Genomic DNA, 26,569 nt, shown 5'->3' with positions numbered 1-26,569 from the left:
AAGAAATACCAGAGACTGGATAACTTATAAAGAAAAGAGATTTGATTGGCTCATGGATGTATAGGCTGTACAGGAAGCATGGTGCTGGCATCTGCCTGGCTTCTGGGGAGACCTCAGAAGACTTACAATCATGTGGAAGGTGAGGGGAATTAGGCACATCACATGGCCAGAGCAGGAGGAAGAGAGTGAGTGAGGGGCAAGGTGCTCTACACTTTTTTCTTTTCTTTTGAGACAGAGTCTTGTTCCGTCGCCAGGTGCCAGGCTGGAGTGCAATGGCACGATCTTTGCTCACTGCAACCTCTGTCTCCTGGGTTCAAGCAATTCTCCTGCCTCAGCTTCCCAAGTAGCTGGGACTACAGGCACGTGACACCATGCCCAGCTAATTTTTGTATTTTTAGTAGAGACGGGGTTTCACCATGTTGGCCAGGATGGTCTTGATCTCTTGACCTCGTGATCCACCAACCTTGGCCTCCCAAAGTGCTGGGATTACAAGCGTAAGCCACTGCACCTGGCCAAGGTGCTCCACACTTTTAAACAACTAGATCTCCTGAGAACACACTCTGTCATGAGAATAGCATGAAAATCTTATCGCGTTTCCCAAGTCAGCCCCCTCTATTGTTTGCCATTCATTCGCCCATCTATACAAACGTGCTGACTGCTTGCTATGTCTCCCAAATCTCGGATTCTACACTCTCCCTTTACTCTCTGTCAATGACCCAAGGGGATGGTGCTAAACCATTCATGAGAAATCAACCTCAGTGATCCAATCACCTCCCCAAGGCTCCACCTCTAACCCTGGGGATTACAATTCGACATAAGATTTGGGGAAGGGACACAAATCCAAAGCATATTGGGAGGAAACTGAGAATAGCAGTCAAATGACTTGCTTAATTTCCATCAGATGGTCCCTATCAGAGCTGCTGCCTGAATGCAGGTCTGATTCTTCCCAGATGAGTCCACCCTTTAGGAAGGTGAGATGAAAGACCCAGAACAAACACACTTGACCAGAGAGGAATGTGGAAGAGATGGAAGGATGCAGAAAGAGGAGGGTGGACTGGAATGAGCAGATGAGCCCAGGCTGGAGTGTGTGCAGCACCAACTCCAATTACCCCTCATGGCAGGTAACCTCACCTTTACGACTCTCAGTGTCTGTATTTGTAAACTGAGGGCAGACATACATGCAATTCTGCTGTATGAGAGATAACAGGTGTCAAGTCCCTAGTGCAAAATCCATCTTCAATGGTAACGAAAGCTTCACAGTTTTACAGGGGCCATTTCTAATTGACTCTTGAAGCTCTCTACCCCAGTGACTAAGAATGCTTCTAAAATGACATCAGGGCCGGGCGCGGTGGCTCACGCCTGTAATCCCAGCACTTTGGGAGGCCGAGGCGGGTGGATCACGAGGTCAAGAGATCGAGACCATCCTGGTCAACATGGTGAAACCCCGTCTCTACTAAAAATACAAAAAATTAGCTGGGCATGGTGGCGCGTGCCTGTAGTCCCAGCTACTCAGGAGGCTGAGGCAGGAGAATTGCCTGAACCCAGGAGGCGGAGGTTGCGGTGAGCCGAGATCGCGCCATTGCACTCCAGCCTGGGTAACGAGAGCGAAACTCCGTCTCAAAATAAAATAAAATAAAATAAAATGACATCAGATGGAACAAGGAGGGGTACAGTGAATGCTTTGTCCTGAGGTTTTATTCAGAACTTGACAGGCTATCCAGAGGGCTCCCAAGATGGTAGCCCATGGAGGCTTTCATTGGTCCTAGCACATGGATTCAGTCTCCGCACTTAGCAACAATATCTGCCTCCTGCTTTGGAAAGGGAACAAAAAGGTAAGCCTCTAGTCAAATACACCCACAACAGCAAATCCCCGTGACAGCCTGTCCACAAAGAGCGGTGGGAAAGATGAGCGATCGCTGTCCGCCTCAGTGAACTCCAATGAAAGGGCGACAAAGGGAAATGAGGGGGTGGGCACGGGGGCTTGTCAGCTATGCCTCCAAAAAGCATTTCAGCCTCCTCCTCACCCTCGATTCCCGCTGCCCACTATTCTCCTCATCATTGTTCCTGGACTATTATAGCTGCTTCCTAATTCATCTCCCTGTCTTTGGTCTCTCCACCTTCAACTGGCTCTCCACTGTCACTGTCAAATTAAAGAACTGCTTTTTCCTTCTTCTTTTTTATTTTTATTTTTGTAGCTGTTGACCCACATTGCCAGAGAAATCGTCTCAAAGCACAGATCTGACCTCACCTGTCCTCTGATTGAAATCTGTTGTGTGCTGCGTTTCATACTCCGTGTTAGTATTTTCCCTGTAAACTGGCCGCTTGCCTGCCTGGCGGCCTCCGCATCACACTGCAGGTGGCTCGAGGGCTGGATCTGTTTCTGAACACTCAGGAGCCCCTGACCACCGCCTTATCATGGACTACTTGGTGCATTGCGCTCTCTCTGCTCCAGTCACACTAATATTCACTCAATTCCTCAAAAGCTTTTCCTCACTACTGAGTCTTCTCATGTTTTCTTTGCCGAAAACATTATCACTTTGCTGCTTCCTCTAGCAAACTCCTTATCCTCATTTTAGACATCATTCCTTCGGGGACGCCTTCCCTGGACCCCCAGCTGAAGCTAGCATCCCAGTTTCCTCTCTGTAGGTACCTCGATGACCCCAGCAACCTGGACAAATGACAATAACGATGTTTCACTGTCAATGTGTGTATTACATTGTAAAGAACTAAATCGAATTTGGAAAAAAGAATCTTAAGAATGCTGACTTTGAAATATGAACTCTAAAGCAAAACATGATGACAAAATGCAATAATTTGTCTTAAATCTTGTTGGTAAATATTACAATGGATTTTGTTTTGATTCAGCACTATCAAATTATTGGTAAGTTTAGCAACTTCTATTTTTCCTCCTGCTTGGATTGTATGCTGAATAATAAGTTTTTTTTTAGTATTGTTTAAATACTGTTGATTCAAATTAGCTACTTGGGAAGCTGAGGTGGCAGGATCTACTGAGCCCAGGAGACCAAGGCTGCAGTGAGCCATGATGGCACCACTGCACTCCTGCCTGGGCAACAGAGTAAGACCCTGTCTCAAAAAACAACAAACAAAAAAAATGTATATAACGTACCTGGTGGATATTACATACTATCACATGCCTTAAGGAATGAACTCCCAAGGGGTGTTCTTTGGAGAAAGAAAGAGAAATCAGGTGATGAGGTTAAGTGTGGTGGGTACCAACACAATATCCACTGTGATATTGTTTCTACCCTTTGTGTTTTCTTGTCCTATGTAATTTGTTCTGTAACTGCCATAAGAAATTAGGAAGGTGGTCCCTAAATATTGCTGCACACCTGACAGAAAGATGTATTTCTGCACATGTTATTAGAACAACAGAGTATCTTCTCATTCAAACATTTATGTAATTTCATATTCTTTGGTTATCGGGGCCCAGGTTTCGTGTGCACCCACACTACACCCAGACTTTTAAAGAAAGCTCCATCAGAAGGTGAATTACTACCTTCTATTCTTGAATTCTATGCAAATACTATTTAGTTTGTTTGATAATGTCTTCTTGATTATGAAATGTTCTTCTTAAATGTTCACATCCCATGCACTACCCCATGCATTATAAACTATAGTTTATGAAACTCTAGTTTCATAAACTATATTGGTTGCATCAAATTCATTTTGCCCCTGATTCCTTCCCATCTTATTTATCTAACATTTTTTTTGAAATTGAGAGCTTATTTGATTTTATTTAGATATTAAAACAAAATTTGACATTCAAAGAATGACAGGAGATAATTGCATTGTACATACACATACATAAACACTAATATATGTAGACATACACACATAAATACACGGGTATATACAGTATATACCCATGTTCAGTATGCAGAACATACAAACATGCATACTCATTAGCAATTTATTAAGTTGAACTTGATAGTGTATATACAAGAATGTCAACCAAGATGCATCGGGTAGTGCTGTTACCAGCTTCTCTATCATTTGCGGATATGTAGTGAATTCAAAGTGCTGTCCACCAGGTGGAGTGCTTTCACCTTAGGGAGCCCATTGAATAGAGCCCTTGAATTTTGGGTGGCCAATATCCCTGATAAGCTCCGGGTGAAGTGGAGGGGAGAGGAGAGAAGTCGAATTTGAGTTCAAGGTTTCCAGTGAGGAACTACCACATCTAGGCTTCAGATTTACTACTGATCAAGATGGGGTTTAGTATTTCTGATCTAAACCTCACGCAGAAACAAGCCAGACCCGAACCTTACTGCTATGCGTCAAACTGTGTCCTGCTGGTGCCACGACCCTTCCAAAAATATATATGTTGCAGTCCTAACTGGTACCTCAGGATGTGACCTTATTTGGAGATAGGATCTTTTCAGAGGTAGTCAAACTAAATGATGTCATTAGGGTGCGTCCTGTCCAAAATGACTGGTGTGTCTTTATAACAAGAGGAAATTTGGACACAGATTTGCGTAGAAGGGCTGGGCGCGGTGGCTCATGCCTTTAATCCCAGCACTTCGGGAGGCCGTGGCAGGTGGATCAGCTGAGGTCAGGAGTTCGAGACCAACCTGGCCAGCATGGTGAAAACCCCAATTAGCCGGGCATGGTGGTGCATGCCTGTAATCCCAGCTACTCAGGAGGCTGAGGCAGGAGAATCACTTGAACCTGGGAGGTGAAGGTTGCAGTGAACTGAGATCATGGCACTGCACTCCAGGGCGACAGAGTAAGACTCACTTTAAAAAAAAAAAAGATTTGCATAGAGTGAAGACAATGAAGAGACACAGGGAGAAGGCCATTTACAAGCCAAGAAGAGGAGCCTGGGACAGATCCTCCCCTCCCAGCCATGAGAAGGAACCAACCTGCTGTCGTCTTGATGCTAGGCTTCTAGCCTCTGGATGTGAGACAACAGATTCCTATAGTTTAAGCCCCTCCGTTTGTTATGGCAGCCCTAGCAAATGAATACACCTTCTTATCCACATTTTGGGATGATTTAAGCAAGCTGCGTGGGGGGTGTGAAAATGTGTGTATGGTCAAGGAAAAAGGTATGAGAAGAGTTGGGTCTGCACAAAACAGAAGTGTAGGTGCAAAGAGGACACATGTATCCAGCAGAGAACTGTTTGTGTGACAAGGCCTGCGTTTGGGTGAGAGTGTGGATTATATGTGAAAAAGAGCTGTGTGTTTGCTCGGAGCATGAGTACTGCATGCATTTAAGGAAGTACATATGTGTAAGAAATCAACATGCATAGCACATGTGCAGACATATAAGGGAGAAAGTGTGTGAGGATGTATATGTGTGAGGGAGAGAAGAATGTGTGTGTGTGTGTGTGTGTGTGTGTGTGTGTGTGAGAGAGAGAGAGAGAGAGAGAGAGGGATATTCTTTTTTTTTTTTTTGAGACCAAGTTTTGCTCTTGTTACCCAGGCTGGAGTGCAATGGTGCGATCTCAGCTCACAGCAGCTTCCACCTCCCGAGTTCAAGTGATTCTCCTGCCTCAGCCTCCCAGGTATCTGGGATTACAGGTATGCGCCATCATGCCTGGCTAATTTTGTATTTTTAGTAGAGACAGGGTTTTCCATCTTGGTCAGGCTGGTCTCAAACCCCCAACCTCAGGTGATCCACCTGCCTTTGCCTCTGAAAGTGCTGCAGTTACAGGGGTGAGTCACCGTGCCCTTCGGAGAGAGATATTCTTTAGGATAATGCTGGCAAAGACACAAAGGGCAGAAGAGAGCCACATCTAACTGCCTTGCCCACACTGCCGTTTTTGGGGAAGGCCTCTGCTTATTCAACCGGCTTGGAGAGAGATGACTCCTTCGCAAGTTACAGCTTGGCCATCAAAGTGTTTTAGCTTGGCCTCATTCTTGTCAACACTTGAAACCAGGCAAATTCAGCTCATTTGAGAAAATATTTTGAAATTACTTTTCCAAGTTTTGGTTCAAGTTCAATCAAGACATAAAATAAGGGTCAGGTTCCAGGAAAAACAAATCTAATCATTTGTACTTGTGATGCTGGCATTTAAATCAATGAACTAGAAGCAGGGAGATGATTCATTAAATAAGAAAATAATAAACAACTTTTTCATCGAATTTCATTGCTTTTCTTAGTTGAGAAAAGAACTAACTTAATTAGTTCTACCAACTAATGAATTCTTAGTTGGTAGGACTTTACGCATTTCTAAAATTCATTATAGATCTTCAAAAATAGGATTAAATTGTTTCTGTCAAAGTCATTGTATTAACTAGTTAAGGTATGGGACATCTTCCCAGAAATTTTTCCCTCAGAGTAACATCATATTCACTTTGATTCTTCTGTTGAACCAAATTACACTTTTGTCACGGTTGAAAGTGATCACCTATTTAAAGAAAGGAATTCATTTTTGGAATGAATTCTTCTATAGCAGGAGTGGGAAAATGAACTATAGCCCGGGGCCAAATCTACTCAGTTGACTACTTTTTGCTTTTTATTTTTGTTTGATAGTCCATGAGCCAATAGGTATACTTTTTACATTCTTAAAAGGTTACCTTTAGGGGGGGAGCAGTGCCTCTTACCTGTAACCCCAGCACTTTGGGAGACTGAGGCAGGACAATTACTTGAGGCCAGGAGTTCCAGACCAGCCTGGTGACAGAGTGAGACCCTCATCTCTAAAAAAAAAAAAAAAAGAAAGAAAACAATGAAGTTACATTTTAAATGGTTATAGAAACCTCAATTCTGCCTCCTAGAAGGCATTGACTAAAACATCGACCTCTTGCCATTTAAGAAAAATTTGCTGACCTCTGTTCTATGGGATTTCATCTGCCTGGTAAGACATAAGCTGTCAAAACATAAAGAGAAAAAAGTATAAGGGCATTTTTCACAGTGATTATTGGTTTAGCAGTTACAGTAACTAATCCAAACCATGGAGTGGACATTTGGGCTAATGTTAGTTAATTCAACATCTTATTCTGCACATGTTTTTACTAGAGTGGCTGAAATGAGATGAGCTATACCCTAGAAAGATAAATGCAGTTCCAGAATGTTTACTGCAGTGTGGTTTATAATCTCAACAGAAGAATGTATGTATGACTTGTGCCCAACTCATACAACGGAATACTATTTAATAGTTAAAATGAATAAACTAGAGCTATATATATGATAAGATGGATCTTATAATCTTAAGCAAATCAAGACAAACTGACCGAGTTTCAGAATGAAATAGGATGGTGACACGCGGGAAGTTGTAAAGCCGATAAAAATTCTCTATATGATGTATGAACACATGCATATGCAGTAATAGCATAAAAACAGGAATGGGATGCTTTGGAAGAGTACCAGGGTGACCTGAGGAAGGCTTCCGCTGTTTGCAATATTCATGTCTTATATAAACAGTTGAAGCAAGTGTGGCACGATGTTAGGATTGGCTGGTTCTTGAGCACATGGGCTCTTTAGGTTACTCTCTTAGTTTAGCGTGTGTTTGAAAATTTCACAATGAGAAAAGTCAAACGTGGGTGTTTGAGCTATTTCATAAGGAGAAAAGGAAAATGATGGTGCTGCCAATCAAAGAACGGCGAGCTGCAGGGATTCACCCAGGCTGCTCTTTCACTGAGAACCTGCAGAGTGCTGGCAGGTGCTGGGGCCTAAACCTCACTCCCTGCTTTTATTGTTTAACCACCCAGTCCAGATTTGTAAACTGTGAGTTTTCAGGGCGTTTTCAAAGACAGTGGTTGTTAGGCCTAAGGCCTCACTAGGGGTCCTAGCGGTGAGCAGCAGGGGGCCCAGGGCTGGTTTCCTGAGTCCAGTTCTGTTTCTGGCTGCCTCCTGAAAACACAGGGGCCTGTGTTTCACACACACACACACACACACACACACACACACACACACACACAAAAGAGAGACAGTGAGGAAAGAAAGAAAGAAAGAGAAAGAAAAAGAGAGAGAAAGAAAGAAAAGAAAAGAAGGATCTCGAATTTTCTTTGTTTCTTGTCTCAGCTTCCTCCAGTTTTACTTCTGCCCCGTGCTCGTCCCTGGGGGCCACCTCAGCAGCAGCCGCCAGTGAGGTTTGCAGGGACTCATCTGAGGTTCGTTTATTTCTTCCTTCCTTCACTCATTTTTTTTCCGACCTGTCACCAGGAAAAGCTGGCCGGGTTCCACCCGCAGGGGCCCATAGTTCCAGAATCTTCCTCTTCCTCTGTTGATCTCAGGCCGGGACGCTCGCCGACCTCGGCTGTTGGGGACTGGGTGCCCCCATCTCCCGCGGCTTGAGCGCTCGGCGGCGCTGGGGAGAGGACCGTGGGCGCCGCGGTGACCCCGCTCGGTCGGGCTCAGTCCGGGTCGCCGAGCGTGCGGGGCCGGGGGCCCTTGCGGTGCAGTTTTCGGGAGGCCTGGGCTCCACTCCCGCAGCCTCACAGCCATGCCGCGTCCCGTCTGGGCGCCTGCGTTCCCAAGCGACAAAATGACCTCGGTCCTCCGAGGGGTCTCCCAACCTCTGTCCAGATCTTCTTCCCTGCTAAGTGCCCTGTGCCCGGAGGGGGCGTCCAGTGTGGCCCCGCAGGAATGTCGGGGTGCGTGGGCCCGGGGGTGGGACGGGGCCGTTGCAGGGAGGGCGGCCTCGGGAAAAGGAGGAGGACGCGGCACCGCCGAGCGCAGACTTGGCACGGAGCCCGGGGCTGGCGCTCAGGTGCGAGGTTCCTACCATCTTTCTGAACCCACGCAGGTGGGCGCGGAGTGGGACCCGGCAGCCGCCAGGGCAGGACCAGAGGGCAGGGCGGCCCCGCACGGCGACCTTCCCTGGGGCGCGGGAGCGGGGAGCGCGTCTTTGTTGGGAACGAGGGAGGGCGGGTCAGGATAAAACTGGGGTTCCAGGCCCGGGGCGCGAACCCGGGTGGGAGTGCGCGGGGGCTCCCCTCTGTCCCTGCCACCTGCGCCCCCCGCCGGGCGCCGCTGGGGGTGCCGGGCCAGCGCCCTCCTCCGACCCTTCCCAGGCGGAGGTCCTGGGGCGGCCGCGGAGGAGGGCCGGGCGGTGGGCTCGGCCGCCCCGAAGACCCGGAGAAGTGGACCACAGGGGGCGGCCGGTGTCAGGGGTCGAGTCCTCCGCGCCGGCCGCGGCTCCGGAGATCCGGGCTTTGCCGAGCGCCCCGCGCCCCGTCCGGGGCCAGGGCCGGGGCCGGGGCCGGGTGCGGGACCGGGCTCTGCGGCCGCCAGCGCTGCCTGGAGGCTGGGCTGGCCTCTATCGGCGGCGGGCGGTCGGGAGCGGGGCAGCGGCGACAGGACAAAGGGCCCGAGGTAGGCGCGGTTCCGCCGGGCGGCCGCGGGCGCGGGGTTGTTGGGCGCTCTGCTCGGGGGGCGGGGGGTGCTTGGCGCCCGGCAGGGAAGAGGCGCCCCGCCAGACGCGGGCCGTTCCTGGCCCTGGTCGCGGGAAGGAGGTGGGAGGTATCCGGGGTCGGCCCTGGGAGCGTGTGGGGACCTGGGTAGTGCCGCTGCCGTGCGCGAGTGCGTGCGTGTGTGCGCTTGCGTGTGCATGTGTGTGCGTGCGTGCATGTGTGTGCGTGTATAGGCGTGCGTGTGTGCGCGTGAGTGTGCGCGTGTATGGGTGCGTGTGCGCGCGCGCGGCCGTGTGTGTGAGAGAGCACGCGAGGCGCCTGGCGTTTGGCACGTTTGGCACATGGTGAGCGCTGGGTAGGCGGGAGCTGTGAACGGCGACGGTGATAATGGTATTGCAAGGGCTTGTGTTTATCTGACTCTGTCTGTGTGTTTACGGAGACTGTCTGGAGCCTAGAGTGGCAGCCACATGTCCCCAGCACTTGGGACCCGGGAGAAAATTTTGGGGCATCTTTCCTGAGTGGCCCTGGGACGTTGGTTTAGGGGCTCCTGCACTTGAAGACGAGGGTTCAGGGGAGGTGGGGGCTTCCTAACTGGATCCCAGTTTAGGTCCTGGGAACAAAGGCTGCTTCCCAGAAGTACAAGAAGGGGTGTGTGTGTGTGTGTGTGTGTGTGTGTGTGTGTGTGTGGCCCGGCCACCGGGGCGCCGGCGGTTGGAGACCGGGAGAGCCACCATTCGTGCAGAGGGACGCCCGGCCATTTTGCTGTCAACTCTCTTTTGATCCCTGGTCTTGAGGACCTGCAAAAAAGAACTGCTACTTACTTTGTATACTGAAGCTTTTCTTTAATAAACTTTTATTAGAGAGTTAAGTGTTACTTTAGGACTTGAAAGACTTTTTATTATCCCTTTAAAACAATAAATGTGTAAATTTAGCTTGAGTAAACACTCCCTTATTCCCAGTGAGAGCACTTTAATTTCTGCATTTAACCTGGGAATTAGACAAGGGGATTCTGAGCTTCGTCGTCTATAAATGCTGTGGTCATGCTGCCTGGTTTGTAGCACTTTGTAGGAAAATGTTATTGGGAGCTATAAAGGCCAATTAGAATTCCACGTCTCTATCCTTTTAGGATTTCTTAAATCTCTGGGCAGCTTTGCAGAATTGTTCATAAGCAATCCATTGTTTCCAGACCACTGTTTCTGAGTGCTTTCTCAGAAAAGTTTGTTTCTGGGAAACAGAAACCAAATTTAAATGTGAAACAATTAAACGGAGCAAGACAGGTGAGAAAATTTTTCTACAGGTCTTTTCTCATGCCCAAATCTGGTTCATTAAAAGTTTGCAATGTGATCTGTGGCATTTCAGTTCCCAGCTGCAGTGCACGAGGTGTTCTGCTGTACTTTCAGGGACAAGCATTCTTTTTTGCGTATGAAGTAAACTCGGGAGCTAGGCACAGCTCACAGTCGGAATTCCAGCTTCTTGGGAGGCTGAGGCCAGAAGACAGCTTGAGGCCAAGAGCTCAAGACTAGCCTGGGCAACATAGTGAGACTCCCATCTCTTAAAAAAGAAAGAAAGAAAGAAAATAATTAGCAGGGCACGATGGCACATGCCTGTAGTCCTCGCTACTTGGCACCTAAGCCAGAGGGTCACTTGAGTCCAGGGGTTAGAGGCTGCAGTGAGTTACAATCGTGCCACTACACTCCACTGCACAGAGCAGTGGGTAAAAAAAGCTCAGGCTGAAACTGAATTCCATCTTGGCCTTTCTTGTTATTGCAGATGGTTTAAATGGTTTATTGGTGGTTTAAAATGATCCTGATTCATGAAGATAGCCAATTAGATCATTACCTGGGTAGGTAATTAGAAGCAACATTTATTTTATTTATATTATTTTTATTTATATATAGTTTTTGAGACAGAGTCTTGCTCTTTTACCCAAGTTGGAGTATAGTGGCACAATCTCAGCTCACTGCCAACCTCTGCCTCCTGGGTTCAAGTGATTCTTGTGCCTCAGCCTCCTGAGTAGCTAGGGTTCCAGGTATGTACCACCATGCCCAGCTAATTTTTGTATTTTTAGTAGAGACAACGTTTCACCATGTTGGCCAGGCTGGTCTCGTTATCCACCTGCCTCAGCCTCCCAAAGTGCTGGGATTACAGGTGTGAGCCACCACACCCAGCCAGAAGCTACATTTGAATCATCTATATTTACCCCTTGTCACTTTCAATAGGAGACGTTTTGATCTCAAACAGCCTGTCTAAAAGGATTCTATGCTTGGTATGAAGTCGATCACTGTTTCTTTCATTTAGTAAGCAATTTATTGAATGCCTGTGGCATTATAGATGTTCATTCTATACCATACCATTTTACTTGGCATTAGAAACCCCCTTTTAAAGAAAACTGGGTCCACTTTGGGGATTCAAAATTTGAATTATTTAGAGATTCCAGAGTGTTCTGAGGCAATTTCAAAGTGGAGCTAATGAATGGTTAGAAAATCAGAATGGGAAAAAGATAAGTGTAACACGAAGGGAGAGGACAAGCCCCGAGAATGCTGCCCATGCCCATGCACCATAATCAGGAGTGAGAATGACTGGGACATTTAAAGGAACGGCTGCGGGATGGGCTTGTCTTCCTGTAACTGGTGAAGGGAACTTGCTTTCAGTCATCTCACCTTTCCCCTCCTAGCATTCTCTGTTCTAGACTTGGAAAGGAAGCAGTTAGAGCTTTTGAGGGGACAATGGACCTAAGTTAGGGCTGACTTTGGGCAGTTCATAGAACTCTGGGCTACCTATTCCAGAGCGTCCAGGGGCACCTCTAATTCCTTCATAGTGATTCCAGGCAGTTAACCCTCTCAGCAATTACACTGCTTAATGGGGAGTCTTAGCTATTGGTTTAGTTTCTGGACATGCACATAAATTGTAGTACTTTTTAAAAAATTTAGGTTTTTTTTTTTTTTTTTATTTGAGACAGAGTTTTTGCTCTTGTTACCCAGGCTGGAGTGAAATGGCGCGATCTCGGCTCACCGCAACCTCCGCCTCCTGGGTCCAGGCAATTCTCCTGCCTCAGCCTCCTGAGCAGCTGGGATTACAGGCACGCGCCACCATGCCCAGCTAATTTTTTGTAGTTTTAGTAGAGACAGGGTTTCACCATGTCGACCAGGATGGTCTCGATCTCTTGACCTCGTGATCTACCCGCCTCGGCCTCCCAAAGTGCTGGGATTACAGGCGTGAGCCACCGTGCCCGGCCAAAAAATTTAGTTTTAATTTTTATTTTTGTAGAGATGAGTTGTCACTATGTTTCCCAAGCTGGTCTTAAACTCCTGGCCTCAAGTAATCCTCCTGTCTCTGCCTCCCAGAGTGCTGGATTATAGGCCATCTAATGGTAGTACTTTAAAGCTAATTGCACTAAAAAGGCAGGGGGAGGCTCTCATAGAAGTAATATATATTTGTGAAATAAAATTTAAGAAAATACAGAAGAGTTAAAAAAAACAAAAACAAAAAACAGCTGGATGCCATGGCTATGCCTGTAATCCCAGCACTTTGGGAGGTTGAGGCGGGTGTATCACCTGAGGTCAGGAGTTTGAGACCAGCCTGGCCAACGTGGTGAAACCCCGTCTCTACTAAAAACACAAAAATTAGCCAGGCGTGGTAGCATATTCCTGTAGTCCCAGTTACTTGGGAGGCTGAGGTAGGAGAACCACTTGAACCTGGAGTTGGAGGTTGCAGCGAGCTGAGATGGCGCCATTGCACTCTATCCTGGGTGACAAGAGCAAAACTCCATCTCAAAAACAAAACAAAACAAAACAAAAAAGCCCCACAGAAATCTATGATTTAGATATAATTACTCTGAACACTGTCGTGTATTTTTTCCTGTTATAAAAATGAAATTCTAGATGCTTCTAGAAGTTAGTTAAAATTATATAATTTTATATCTCATTTTAATGTAATTTATTGTGGACATTGCCTGTTTCGGTATCAGTATTTCTTGACATTGTCATTTTAAATCACAATTTTATAGTCTATTGCGTTGATAAATTATAATTCAACTATTTCTCTAGTGGATGCTTGAGCTTTGCCTATCATTTGTGCTTTTAATGTTCTTTCTATTTTGATAAAATGTCATTGATTGATGGTAGTACACATTTCTCAAACTTGACTACTCTTAGGAAGTGACAAAAATGCTGAACTTCAGGGACGTGAGATGAAAAGAGATGAAGCCTTGCCTCAGTCCTCTTGATCTCAGTGGGAATAAGCTAGCTGGCTCTTAACTGCCTCTTATGCCACCGTTCCACCTGTAGCAAAACGGCTGTATTTTATTGATGCCATCAAATTATGGGCTTCTTGGGAAGAGACATTTATGTCTTAGTTTTGTCTGTATCCCTCGAGTGCCCAGCCAAGGCTTGGCAAGCCACAGATGTTCAAAACACACTGTTTTTCTGAGGGAGAGGGTATATTTTAGGGGTAGTGTGAGAGACCAAGCCCTTCAGAAATGTGCAATGATAAATCTTGATTTAACTGATTCCCATGACTTTTTTGATTATGGAAAATTTCAAACGTGTGCAAAAGGAGAAAGATGAGTATCTTGAACCTCTGTTTTCATCATTCAACTTCAGCAATTGTCAAGATTTTGTCAATTTTGTTTCTTGCCTTTCCTCTCTCCACACCACAACCATTTTGGATCACTTTAAAGTAAATCCAAGACATGATATAATTTTCTGCCCCTGGCATTCTTGACCACAAATTTACATCAGAATCCAATGGGAAAGGATGTCTTCCAGGGCTCAAGAAAAGGAGGTGGGCTGGCTGGGAGGTTGTGTACCGGAAAACTGGTGACCTGGGAGTTAGGGACCTGCCATCCTTGTTCAGTTTCGACCTAGACAGAAGGGTTCTCCTTTTGGGACTCAGGTTCTCATCTGCCGCTTGAGGAGGTTGGCCTAGGTAACTTAAAAGCTTCCTTCTGACATTGACTTTACTGAAGCATATGCTCTGCCTTTCTGCTGTGGTGGTTCTCGAATTCTACAGCTACCTGAACCAGCATCAGCGTCATCAGGGAACTTGTACAAAATGCAGATTCTCTGGCCCCTCCCTAGACCAACTTGGAAACTCTGGGGGTGGTAACCTGCAGTCTGTGGTTTAGTGAGTCCCACCAGTGGTCTCTGATGGGCACTCAACCTTGAGAACCACAAATCCATGAAGGTGTCCGAGGATTCTGTAAGCTTTTAAAATAAAAACAACAGAAATGAGAGGTCCTGGAAAGTGCATTTATCTGCTTGCAGCTCTGTAAGTCAACCAAATGTCAGACTTCTTCCTTCTGTGCAGAATGATATTGGCTGTGGAATGACGGTGAGGTCTTTTGTTGATCAGGAACTCTGATTGATAGTTATGTGTTCTTGATTCATAAAGATTTGGGAAAGAGGATGAGGCCAGGAGTTTGAGATCAGCCTGGCCGACATGGTGAAACCCCATCTCTACTGAAAATACAAAATTAGCCAGGCGTGGTGGCGGGCTCATGTAATCTCAGTTTCTTGGGAGGCTGAGGCAGGAGAATTGCTTGAATCCAGGAGGGAGAGGTTGCAGTGAGCCAAGCCTGCACCATTGCACTCCAGCCTCAGCAACAAGAGTGAAACTCCGTCTCAAAAACAAACAAACAAACAACAAAACAAAACAAACAAAACCCCCCACAAAAATTGGGAAAGAAATTACTGGATAAAATCTATCTGAATTGGGGCATATGTAGGCGGTTTTCATTAAAAAAAAATTGAGAAGCACGTCATATGACACACCACATTTGCAGTGACATATTTATTTGTTTGACATCTGGGTCTCCTGCCAGTATATGACATGTGCTATCAGATCACTTTTGGTCACTCTTGTACTCCAGCACCCAGTACAATGGCTGGCCCATAGTAGGTACTCAGTAAATACCTGATGAATAAATGAGCTTTTGTTCTTTGGGGAACTTACGGAGCTCTGGATAGAGAATGCCAAGCTTAATATTGGTAGGAACAATTAGAGAACAATTAGGAATTCTACTCTGGGCCAGGCACAGTGTAATCCCAGCAATTTGGGAGGCTGAGGCAGGCAGATCACGAGGTCAGGGGTTTGCAGACCAGCCTGGTCAACCTGGTAAAACCCCATCTGTACTAAAAATACAAAAATTAGCCAGGTATGGGGGCACACACCTGTAATCCCAGCCACTTGGGAGGCTGAGGTAGGAGAATTGCTTAAACCCGGGGAGCAGAGGTTGCGGTAGCTGAGATTGTGCCAGTGCCCTCCAGCCTGGGAGAGAGAGCAAGACTCCATCTCACGGTGGGGGACAAAGGAATTCTGCTCTTAAGTCTTGCTCCCAAATGTAGGAGAACTTGAGACAAAGGATCATTTCATTTCATATTTCTCAAAGAACAGTATTCTATTATGTGCTTAGCAATGTCTTAGACTCTGCAGAGAACTATGGAGGCAATAAAAGAGAAGAATAAAATACGGGGCTCATGCATATGAGATTAGTTCATCAATGTAAATTCCTTTTACTCCTTTGCCTTTCAGATTCAAGAGGTAGCTGAAAAACTATTGCTATTAGAGCCACCACGTCTTGAGAGTCTACCATGTAAAAGTATGTTAGGTGAATTGCCACTCTCTTTACAACTCAGCAAAGTTGGTATTATTATTTCTGTTTTATAGATGAGGAACAGGCTCAGACATGGCTTGTTAAGGCCGAATAGTATCTGAATGTCAGAACCACCAAGAGAAAAGAAATACCCACTGCATAAATACTACCAGGATTAATACCTTCCCAAGTGTATATCCTTCTGGTCTTTTTTTTCCCAGTACATTAAAAAATATATATTGTATAATATATATGTAGCATATTATATATACTATATATTATAATTGTAGTACAATAACATTATAATATATTACTAGATATATGACATAATATTGTAATTATAATATATAATTATATATTATGATATAATTATATATTGTGTACATAATATATAATGTTACTACATATTATATATAGTATGTATAATTGTAATACAAATTTACAATTTGCATGCTACAAAATTTGCCTTTTTAGAGTATACAATTCAATGCCTTTAAATATATTCACAGAGTTGTACTACTATCACTATGATCTAATTCGAGAACATTTTCGTTACCCCAGAAAGAAGCCCCAGACCTATTAGCTGTCATTGCCTGCATCCCCTTCTCCTAGTCCCTGACCACCATGATTTTGCCATTTGCCTCTATGGCAGATTTGCCTATTCTGGATATTTCATGTAAATGGAACCATATAATATGTGGTCTTTTATGTCAATCTTCTTTCACTTAGCTTGTGTTTTCAAGGTTTTACCATGTTGTAGCATGTATCAGAATTTCCTTTCTTTATATGGCTGAATAATATTCCATTATATGGATAGACACATTTTATTTATTCATTCATTAGTCTGATGGACGTTTGGGTTATTTCCAATTATTGGCTATTACGAATAATGCTTTTAGTAATATTCATATACAAATTTTTGGTATGGACATGTGTTTGTCTTTTTTTTTTTTTTTGAGACAGAGTCTCAGTTTGTTGCCCAGGCTGGAGTGTGGTGGCGTGATCTTGGCTCAATGCAACCTCTGCCTCCCAGGTTCAAGCGATTCTCCTGTCTCAGCCTCCCGAGTAGCTGGGATTACAGATGCATACCACCATGCCTGGCTAATTTTTGTATTTTTAGTAGAGATGGGGTTTTGCCATGTTGGCCAGGTTGGTCTTGAACTCCTGACCTCAGGTGATCTGTCTACTTTGGCCTCCTGAAGTGTTGGGATTACAGGCGTGAGCCATCACACTCAGCCTTGGAAATGTGTTTTTAATTCTCTTGGGTATTTACTTTAGGAGTAGAATTGCTGGGTCCTAGGGGAACTCTAAGTTAACTTTGGAGGAACCGCCAAGCTGATTTCCAAATTAGCTGTACCATTTTACATATCTACCAGCACTGTATGGGGGTTCTAATTTCTCCATATCCTTGTGTGTAGCAGCTACTGTTGTCTTTTGGTGATAGCCATTCTAGTGGGTGAAGAGATACCCCACTGTGGCTCTGATTTGCTCTGGTATGTATTTTCTGTGGTTCAGTTGCACAGGTTTGCATTTTCTCTGCTTACATTATATTCCAAGCATTAAGAAGAAATGGATCAGAATAGCACTGTTTTAATCATTTCCTGGCATGATATAAATTTCTGTATCTACTTTTTTCATGATTTAGAACCTTAAAATAATGTCTGCATATTAGTGTGCTTAATTTTTGTTTTCTTACTTTTAATACAGCTTCTTTGGTAAAATGTCCAAATCCTGTCAATGTTATCAGAAGAATGACTTATTAGAAGCCTGAGTAAAAGCTAAAGAAATGGGCTAAGTCACTAAAAAGCTTACTAAAGGTTTTTAGAAGTAAGTCTGAGAGTAGGGTCAATGGCCTAATCCTAACCTTTGAGCTCAGAATGGAATATGATTTGACTGAAATCAGACATTAGAAGCATGTTTTGTCTCTAGCTGAGACTTGGAAGAGTTATTCCACCTTCTTATACCTCCACTTACTCATCTGATAATGCCAATAACACTTTCCCAGAATTTTCATAAGATTGAATATTTTGTTCATGGAAGGTGTTCTTGGCATGTAGTAGGTCTCAAGTAAACATTAGCACCCTCTCCTTCTGGTTCCCAGGAGTGAGGCCAGAGGCCGTAAGTAGCTTGACCCTCTAGTTCCAGGCTCAGCAGCCAGTTTTCTTCTGATTTTCCTCTTCACCAAGAGCTCATTGACATATTTGGATGCCCTGTTTCTGCCTTGTTGCAGTGGTTGGCTCCCTGTGCCCACTTCTGCTAACTACCCTTCTGCCGATGGGTTTAGTGCTCCAATACACTGTGTATGTGAGGCCCGGGCACCTCTGTTCCAGCCTCTGTCAGCGACTTCCAGTGACTGTGCCCTGACTTGGTGACTGGTTCCCACTTCTTTGGGCAGATCCCTTGGGTGCTGTCGATTTCACGGTCCTCTTCCTTGGGTTCCCTGTAACCCTTCCAGCTGGCTGGTTGACTCTCTGCCTGGCCACCATGCATTGTTTACATGGTCATTGAATGTTGTACTTTACTCTGGGATTGTTGACCTAGCACTGGAGCATCATCTTGGACATGCCAGGCCTGAGTGGGCTCCCCCTTCATGCCCACCCCACTTGCTAGAAGCAACTGTACCTTAAGTTACGACGAAAACATCCCTCATCCTTTCTTCTCCAGACCCTCAGTATGCTCCGTCAAGAAATGTTTGTTGGTTGGTTTGTTTCTTGGTCAGCCATTGAAAACCCAGTCTGCTGTACTCCTGGCCATATGTATGCAGTTTCCCCAAAAGGAACATGATAAATTGGGAGCTCAGCTGTGTTATCGCAGTCTGAGATCTGGAGCCGACTTCACACGGCAGAGGCTCATTCCCTGCCATGAGAAGTTTAAGATGAGGGGTGGGTTTCCATGAGACACTGACCTGGGTACCCCCTGAGCTGAGTTCCCACTCACTGGGGCCTGTGAGTCCATGCATGGGAATGGAGACAGTGGGAATCAAGTTTGCCAGAATCAATGTAAGGGAAGAGAAAAGGGTAAAGGTTTGTTTCAAGGAAAATGGTTTTTCATCTGGACTGTACCCCAGGGCAGCCCCCTTCAGACCTCACACTGCAGGCCCCCTGGGGAGGGAACTGCAATGAGAAGGCGACCCCAAGTGCCTGCGGGGCCAGCAAGAGTCTCCAAGGCAGTTGTGCCAGCCAGTGCCTAACCCACCGAGGGTGTGCCCTAGGAAAATGGCTCCTTAGCTGGGGCAGGCCACAGCTGGCTCAGAGAACAGACAAGAATGACACAAATCAGCAAGACTAGGTTTAAACAATGGGAGCTGAGGCTCAGCAGCTGGAGATACCCTGTCAGGAAGCAGAGCCCAAATTCCAGGAAGGGCTGATGCCAGCTGCTGGCCTTGGGCAGTTGTCCCAAGATGATTGCTTGTATGAACCCATCAATAAAGACACCGTGAGTAGGCACCCCAACTGTCTGCTTTCCAACTTAGTTATACAGCAAGTCCTGACTTAATGTTGTCCATAGGCCGTGGAAATGGTGACATGAAGGGGATTGAGGTGGGTACTGTATGCCACAGGAACTTGTTTCTCTCAATTAGCCCAGCAGTCCCCAGCCTTTTTGGCACCAGGGTCCAGTTTCATGGAAGACAGTATTTCCACGGACAGGGTGTGCTGGAGGATGAAACTGTTCCACGGCAAATCATCAGGCATTAGATTCTCATAAGGAGCACGCAACCTAGATCCCTGGTAGGCGCAGTTCACAATAGGGTTCGAGCTACTGTGAGAATCTCATGCCGCCACTGATGTGCTAGGAGGCGGAGCTCAGGTGAGAGTGATGGGGAGCAACTGTAAATACAAACGAAACTTCACTGGCTCACTGCCCACCTCCTGCTGTGTGGCCCGGTTCCTAACAGGCCATGGACTGGTACTGGTCTGTGTCCTGGGGAATGGGCCCCCCTGAGTTAGCCTGTGTAGAATTGGTTTCCTTATACAGCATGTTATACTTGCCAGTATTAACACAAGCTTATGTTTTTCAAGGTTGCGTTTTTTTCCCCAAAATTGTGGAGAGCAGATTTAGTGAGTTCTTTTGACCAGTAAGTCCTTATTGAATGTTTGCTGTGCATCAGGTGTTGCATTGGGCATGGGAGGGGGCACGTGAGGTGTAAGCTGCAGACTCTAACCTCAGGGGGCAATTTGTAAACCACAGAGATGGAAGCTATAGCTGTTATCCTTGTGAAGGGCCACAGACATGAGACAAGTTTAGAGAGAGTAGAATTTGAGCTGGTGCGTTTGGGGGCTTAGGAGGAATGAATCTGATGGAGAAAAGCTGAGAGAAGAAATGAACAGTTACTGTAGCCCAGGCCCCCTACACGGGCTCCTTCACTTGCTCCTTACGTGGTAAGCCGGAGGGTGGTACCTGTTGTAAAGATGGGGAAACCGAGGTGCAGAAAAGCCGACGGACTTGCCCTGAGTGGCACGGCCAGCAGACGGTAGGGAACCCATTTTTGTCTTACTCCAAAGTGGGAGAGAGGCTGGACAGAGCTAGGCTGAGAAGATGGGCTGCAGGGGCAGTGTGACCTGGGGGTGCCCCCAACACTGAAGCCATCTTCCCAGACTTGTCACCGCAGAGACTCATGAAATGTTGGGGTTATCAGATACCTTCTGGATCCCCTGTGTGGCTTGTAGACTGGCTGTGGCAGTATTACCTGGAAAGTCAATGGAAATGTACATTCTTGGGCCCCCAGACCCTCTGAATGAGCATACCTGATGGTGGAGCCCGGTGCCACCCAGGTGCATCTTATGGATGCCGACAGTTGAGAAGCATTGCTATGGACGCTGCTCTAGAGTTGCTCTCATAAGAGATTCATGGAGGGGAACCTCGGTCTGGAAATCCGAGGTCCCTTCCTGATGCAGCTGCAGACTTCTGGCTTCCTTATTTGTCCTGTCTTTCAATGATGATAATCCTACATCTTTTTTAATGGAAGTGATCCGAGTGGTTAAACTAATGGGTATGTAGTTAACAGCTGGTCACCTGGAGTCCTACAGACTCAGGGTCAAATCCAAACTCAGTGACACTTGGGAAGGCAACTTAATGTTCTCCAGATCTGTTCCTTTATCTGTAAAGTGGGGTCTATAATAATCAGCACCTTATGGGGTGGCTGCCAAAATCCTTTGGGTTACACGTCAGGTGCTTAGACCATTGCCTCATATGTGCAAAGAGCCCCCAACTTGTTATTACTGTTTTTATTAGTGTCATCATCACCCATGACCTGTCTTTGAGGCCTGGCCTTAAAGGTATTCACTGCTGGTGGTGGTCAGTTTTCACTGGCTGTCCACACCTCCTGCTCTGTTCCTATGGTGGTTGCTCTGTGTCATTCTTTGATCTTTGGGAGGTGAGTCTCCTCTGCCTGCCCCTTCCCCCCGTGACATTGACTGGTCTTCTGGGGAATCAGGCCTATTACATCATCTGCTTGTCGCCATGCCTCTTTCTATAGACATACTGCTCATAAGCCATGTTGAGCATCTCACTGGGAAGAAGATTGGTGGCTTTACACAACCAGCTGCTGTCATTTACTAGGTCCCTACTTTGTGCCAACATTTTACATTAATACTAAGCTTCGCTACAGCCTATGAATGTATGGACTAGGATATACCTTCTATAGCTGTGTAAACGGAGGCTCAGAAATTTGCTAACTGGATGGAACCATACACACCTGCCATTTTTGTAGGTCAGAATTGCAGCATACTGGCAATTTCATTCAGTTTAGCCTAGTACTTTTATCATACAACACAGTTGTTTTTCCACAAAATTTAGAAAAGAAATGGTCTCAAGGAAATTTTCTTATTTCTTCTAACCAAACTGTTACCTAAAAGGATGCATTAAAAGAATAAGTTAGGGTCATGCACTGTGCCAAGTACTTTGCATGTAACTCACTCAGTCCCATGACAACCTTAGGAGGTAGATGGTATTTTTATCATCCTTGTTTTGCAGAGTGGGAAACTGAGGCACACAGATGTTAAATAGCTTGTCTGAGGCCACACACCTGGGAGGGGGCAGAAAGAGTTTGGATACACACAGTTTGGGCCCAGGGCCTGAGCACCTCGCCTCTGTGTGTACCAGTCCCTCAAATCTTGGTTAGGATAAGCCGCTTTTCTTTGAGTGAACGGGATTTTCAGTGTTTCCGAACTCGGATGAGTGGAGAAGGAAGGGCCAAGTGTCCCGGAGTGCCTCCGTGAATCTGTGTGTGGTGCTCCTCTTCTGTATCTTTGCAGCAATCCTGGGACGGACATAACGGCAACCCTGTTTTCAGATGAGGATAACCAGACTCAGAGAGGTTCAGACAGTTATAGCTTCAAAAAGCGGCATGTCTGGGGTTCCAGGCTCTGCCTGACTGTGAAACTGCCTCTGCATATCCATGATGCTCCTCCCCTCTCCGCACGCGGTGGAGGTGCTGCTGTGACTGTCCTTGAGTCTAGCAGATGCCTCAGCCTGTTACTTCCTCCCAGAAACTCTCGGCCTCCTGTGCACGATCGGTAGAGATCAGGGACTGGCCACCGTGCGCTGATCCCAGCTCACAGGGATGCAAATGCCTTTCGGATTTGGGCTAGGGTCACCAACAGGGTCTTCTTTCAATGATTCGATCACCATGGATGGGAACAAAAATGCCTTGTTAGGATGTGAACTCTCTCGGTTTAGATTTGTCTCAGGTCATTTACATGAGTGAAAAAGACTGGCTCTGACCAGGCCCTTGGATGCTCCCTTCTAATCCCCATTAATATTGTATAAAGGTTGCAAATACCCTGAGAGATTTCTCACACAGGAGACAATGGCAGCAGCAGCGACTTACCTTCCCCACCCCACCACCCCCTCACACGTCTGCGAACAAGGGGGAGGTCTGGATGAAAGGATACTCCGCTGCTCAGGTCACACAGGGTTATGGCAAGCTGCTAGCAAGAAGAATATCGTTAAAATGCTGATCTACAGTATTTACTAATTTTTAACTCAAATTTTTATAATCTACAAGCACTTGTAGGAAATAATACGGAGGTCTCGTGCACCCTATGCTCAGTTGCTCCCAACGAGAGCATCTTGCAAAACTATCATGCACTATGGCAGCATTGACACAGTCAAGATACAGAATAGTTCCATCCTGATAAAGACCCCTCATGTTGCTCTTTTTTTTATCTTTTATTTTTTTGAGTTGGGTCTCACCGTGTTGCCCAGGCTGAAATTCAGTGGCATGATCATAGTTTGCTGCAGCCTCAAACTCCCATGCCTGGTTAATTAAAAACATTATTTTAGTAGAGATGGGGTCTCACTTCATTGCCCGGGCTCGTCTTGAGCTCCTGGTCTCAAGTGATCCTCCTGCCTTGGCCCCCCAAAGCACTGGGATTATAGACGTGAACCACCATTCCAGGCCTGTGCCGCTCTTTTCTAGCTGTGGTTACTTTCTTTCCCACTCCTGGCAAATGGCAATCTCTTCTCTGTCTCTATAGTGTCAATTCAAAAATATTATAAAGATGGAATTATATGTTATGTGACCTTTGGAGATTGGCTTTTCTTTTTTCCTACTCAGTGTAATTCTCTGGAAATTCATCAAGGTTTTTTAGGTATCAATGGTTCATTCCTTTTTATTGCCGAATTATCTTTCATGATATTGATGCACCACAGTTTGTTGAACCATGAACGTGTTGAAGGATATCTGAGTTGTTTCCAGTTTTTGGCTATTATGAATAACACTAGTATGAACATTTGTGTAACATAGGTTTTTGTGTAAATATATGTTGTAATTTCTGTGAGGTAAATATCCAAGAGTGCAATTGCTGGGTCTTATGCTAGTTGCATATTTAATTTTTAAGAAACTAGGAGAGTTTTCCAAAGTGACTGTACCATTTCACACTCCTACCAGCAGTAGGAGGATCCCGATTCTCTGTGTCCCTTGCCATGTTTGATGGTGTTACTGTTTTTTACTTTAGCTGTTATGATAGATGTGTAGTGATGTCATATTGTGGTTTTAATTTGTATTTTCCTATTGGCTAATGACACTGAACACTATTTCATAACTTAATTGCCATCTGTATATCCTCTTCAGTAAAACATGTCTTCATGTCTTTTGCCCATTTTCTAATTGGCTTCTTTTGCTTTGTTATACTATTGAGTGTTGAAAAATTTTAAAAAAATGTATTCTAAGTACTAGTCCTTTGTTTTATACGTGGTTTGCAAACATTTGCTTCCATCCTGTAGTTTGTCTTTTCATCCTCTTAACAGTCTTTTGCAGAGCAAAACTTTTTTTTTTTTTTAAGAAAGAGTCTCACTCTGTCACCCAGGCTAGAATGCAGTGCCATGAATACAGCTCACTGTAGCTTCCACCTCCTGGCAGAGCAAAACATTTTAATTTTTAAGAAGTCCAATGTATCTACTTTTTATTTTATGGACTGTACTTTTGATGTCAAATTTTAAAACTTTAGCTAGGCCTAGATCATGAAAAATTTGTTTTTCCCAGAAATGTTTTATGTTTTATATGTAAGTCTGTGATCCATTGTGAGTTAATTTTTGTAAAAGGTTTAGGTTTTGTAAAAGGTTTATGTCAGGGTTCATTTCTTTGCTTGTAGATACCCAGTTGTTCCAGCACCATTTATCAAAAAAGCTATCTGTCCCACGATGGATTGCCTTTGCATGTATTTAAGATTTTAAGAATTCCTGCTTTTCCTTATCAAGTTAAATATATTGGGACACAACAGTGCCTAAAGTTTGCATAATAAATTATGATGTTCACCGATATTCACATAGCTAAGTCTAGGCTTCAAGAGGACCATGAAGACAGCTCAGCTTCGGGACACTGTGAGTCAGAACTGGGGGGCAGTGAGGTGGGGACGTGGATCAGGGGACAGCAAAGCTGGACTGGTGTTGGGAGTCTGAGTTCCTATGCAGTTTTGTTGCTGGGCAGCTGGGCAGCCTGCCTGCCCAGGGAGGGAGTGGTGACACTTGGTGTCCTGAACTGATCTGGGACACATTGACCCACGGGTGGAACTGACCTTGTGGTAGGCACGGGCATGACTGGGCTGGGCGCCCACTTTGTCTCCTCTGTCAGCTGCAGACCCACTGGAACTGCTGACTAATTTCAGTTGTTAGCTCCTGTGATGTCTTCCCCAGCCCCAAATATGGCCCCTGGCTGCTTAAAAACCTGTGTAGAGAACATATGGAACTCAAGTGCAATTTTGGAAGAGTGGGTTTTCATTTTAAAAAATGGCTATTATTTTAAAATGCTTCATCATACAAACATGTTCATGGTAGGGGGAGCATAAAAAGCACAGTTCGGTAAAATGTATCTGCAATCTCCATAAACACAGGATGATTATTAATTGTGGAAGGCAGATTGTCTTTTTTTGTTTGTTTCATTCCAAAACTTCGTTCTCACTCCAGTTGGGTCATGAAGACACAGAGCGGGTTTGGAAAAAAGGAAATGTCCTTTCAGTGGCTGAATCTGGAGAGAATGTTTGACACGGCTGACCATGCTGCAAATGAGGCCTTTGTGTGTGGGTGCAGAGGTCAGCCTGGGAAACACCGGCAGCAAGGGGTGGGCGCACACAGGCCGGCTGCAGCCAGTGCTACGAGAATGATCTTTTGTTTCCGCTGGTCAGCCATCCGGGATGAAGGCTGAGGACATCAAAGACTTGTCTAAACACTGTTATCTGGCCATGTCCTTTGCCCTGACTGTGTAAGGGGTCTCTCCATGGGGAATAGAGTCCTGAGCTTAGCTGCTTCTACTTTGCTGTTAATTTCAGGCAAAAGCAGATCAATAATATTTGCATTAGCTACTTACATCAGTCTCTTTTTTTCTGAGGAAAATTTGTTGATTTACTTATCTGATTAAAAAAATTAAAAATTGCTTTTCTCAAATCGCAAAAACTAAATGTGTTAATTGCAGAAAACTTATGAAACATGGAAAAACAAAACAAAAAACTAATTCCTTTACCTGGACATGACTATTAGCATTTTGGGAGATTCTTCATATCCTTTTAATGTACACATACACATTTTACAAAAAAGGCTATCATGTTGTACATACAACTTTCCTGTGGGTCTGCTAGGAACCTGTATTCATGTCATTACTGTAAGCATTCTACTACTCAAATTTTGATATCTGCAGATATCAGATATCCTCTTAAATAATTTCTTTACATTATAGAATTGTTGCTTTAAAAAAAATTGGAATGATATTGTTGCCCCTTCTGATTAGTATTCTTTTTTTTTTTTTTTTTTTTTTTTTTGAGGTGGAGCCTCACTCTGTCACCCAGGCTGGAGTGCAGTGGTGTGATCTCAGCTCACTGCAACCTCTGCCTCCTGGGTTCAAGTGATTTGCCTGCTTCAGCCCCTTAGTAGCTGGGATTACAGGAATGCCCCATCATGCCCAGCTAATTTTTTGAAATTTTTATTTATTTATTTTTTGAGATGGAGTCTCAGTCTGTTGCCCAGGCTGGAGTGCAGTGGCACGATCTTGGCTCACTGCAACTTCCACGTCCCAGGTTCAAGCAATTCTTCTGCCTCATCCTCCTGAGTAGCTGGGATTATAGGGATGCACCACCACATCTCGCTAATTTTTGTATTTTTAGTAGAGACGGGGTTTCACCATGTTGGCCAGGCTGATGTCGAACACCTGACCTTAGGTGCTTTGCCGCCTCA

General features: G+C 45.3%; 1 protein-coding gene across 1 annotated transcript in view; it reads left to right on the top strand.

The window, feature by feature from the left end:
- The first annotated feature begins 9,149 nt into the window (after positions 1-9,149).
- GREB1 (growth regulating estrogen receptor binding 1) overlaps positions 9,150-26,569 on the top strand; it is a 159,738-nt gene continuing 142,318 nt past the window's right edge. The window contains exon 1 of the mRNA XM_032294100.1: positions 9,150-9,274. The gene's annotated coding sequence lies outside the window, so the exon portion shown is untranslated. The remainder of the gene's footprint in view (positions 9,275-26,569) is intronic.

This window comes from Sapajus apella, unplaced genomic scaffold (assembly GCF_009761245.1).
Source record: "Sapajus apella isolate SASKATOON/1434 unplaced genomic scaffold, GSC_monkey_1.0 scaffold31, whole genome shotgun sequence".
Classification (NCBI taxonomy): Eukaryota; Metazoa; Chordata; class Mammalia; order Primates; family Cebidae; genus Sapajus; species Sapajus apella.
Note: the sequence above shows the minus strand (reverse complement) of the source record. Positions and strands in the feature narration are given on the sequence as shown.